Source organism: Otolemur garnettii, unplaced genomic scaffold (assembly GCF_000181295.1).
Source record: "Otolemur garnettii isolate 467f Iridium unplaced genomic scaffold, OtoGar3 scaffold00294, whole genome shotgun sequence".
NCBI classification, from domain to species: Eukaryota; Metazoa; Chordata; class Mammalia; order Primates; family Galagidae; genus Otolemur; species Otolemur garnettii.
The window spans coordinates 542,194-544,191 of NW_003852689.1; positions in this window are offsets into that span (position 1 = coordinate 542,194).

Sequence of the window (1,998 nt, forward strand, 5' to 3'; positions counted from 1 at the left end):
CATTGCAGATTATGTTGCATTATATTATTATGGGGGCACACATTCAGATTATAGCACCCATAGATATTGGTTGAACAATTATTTTTTGGCACCTAGTATGCAATCCTCCCGCAGATTCTGGTCTAGAGGAAATGTCTATATATAAAGTATCTGGCATAAATAGGTACTCACTGAATGGGTAGATGGAGGGATGGATTGATTGATGGATACTTACTACAGGACACACAGTCATGAGGTAACTCTTCCTGAGTATGGAGTACCACGGATGCATACTAGCTGGTTAGAGAGAAGAAAGGCAGTCCAGGTGGACAAGACTACTTGAGCAAAGGCTTGTAGTTAGGAATTATTACAGCATGTATGGGAGACACTGGTCTCATATTCTCTTTCAGTAATTTGCCCAACAATATCCTGAGAAGGGGTGTCTAAATAGAAGCTCTCCTACAGTCCTCTGGACCAAAGCCAGGAAGTTCAGTAGGGAGTAGGGCCCCACAGCCCAGAAGAACAAGCAGAAACAGGCCTAGCCTTGGGGTCGGCCCTCAGAGGGCCTGATCTGGCCATATTTGGTTTTCAAGAAAAAAACCAAATATGGGAGGCTTCTTGCCTGCTCTGCTGCCCAGGCATATGAGCAAGGCCACCCACAGTTGCTGAGTCAGGGAAGCAGTTACGGTCAGGAACAGAGGCCCCTTGCTGGGGTGACTAGAACACAGTGGTTCAGAGCCTGGCCGCTCCTGATAGCTGTGTGACTCTGGGCCAGCAGATCATCTATCAGAGACTCCATTTTCTTTATCTATAAAATAAAACAATACTAATAAGGACAAAGCAGTTATTGACTTTGTTATGTACCAGCCTCTGCTAAGCACTCTACCTGCATTATCTTGCTTAATTTTCATCACAATAAAGACGTATTATTGTCCCCATGACAATAAACATCTGAGACCAGTGTCTTCATCCATGCCACAGTAATTCCTAACTCCAAGCTCTTGCTTATGCAGTCCCATCCACTTGGCATGCCTCTCTCTCTGTGTAACAAACTCTTATGCATCCTTCAGTACCCAGTGTGAGGTATCCAAAGAATTACTTTCTGACTATGGGACCTGGATTTCCAGCTAAAGAAATTGAGGTACAGAGAAGTGAAATCATGCTCAAGTAAGAGACTGAGCTAGGAACTTCTTCACACTTCCTCACATTCCCATTTACTATAGTCCTGTGTTATTCCATTTCCCCACCCTAAAAAAAAAAACTTCTAACAGCTTCTATAAAATACCTGGCACCTGTTCTCTTCCCCACCCCACTACCATCTTCCATTTCCAAATTGTTTCAAAGTTCCATTCAGCCCCTTGCAACAGTTTTGTGCAAAAGTTAGATTAAATATCACCTCCCTTTCACAGATGGGGAAAATGAGGCTCAGAAAAATTAAGCAATTGCTCGAGACCTTGCAACCAGTCAGAGAAGAAAGCAGAAGCGTACTGCAGTGCTGTCTGAGTTTCATAGCAGTGCTCTCAGACAATGAACTGATCCTCAACCTTCTGAGAGAGTATTTGCCTCTCCTCCCACCTCTTTACAGATGATTAAGATAAAAGGGGAAATTAATCTGAGATCCACTTGAAAGGCCAGGCAGGACTAGCAGGACATTTTTCACATAAGTAAAGATATTAGGCCTCGTTTGAAAATCATAAAAGAATCGGGTGAATGAACAAGTCATGATAGTTCTAAATCAGATCACCTCTGCCTGACAGGCAGGAAACCAAAACAGCTCTCTAAATCCATTAGCTCATCTCAACCACTTCCAAGGCACCTCCTCCAATACCAGTGCCAGGCACCGTGCTGAGAGCCAGGTGTGGGCCCCACCCAAGAGGAATCATTACCTGCCCAGCATTTCCCAGACTCTGCAATTTCATGTTTCAGTAAAGTTTCATCCTAAAATGGGGCACATGGTTGCCAACATTTTGTTAATTTTCAAAGAACATTAAAGAAAAGCAAAGATAAATCACTACTTTC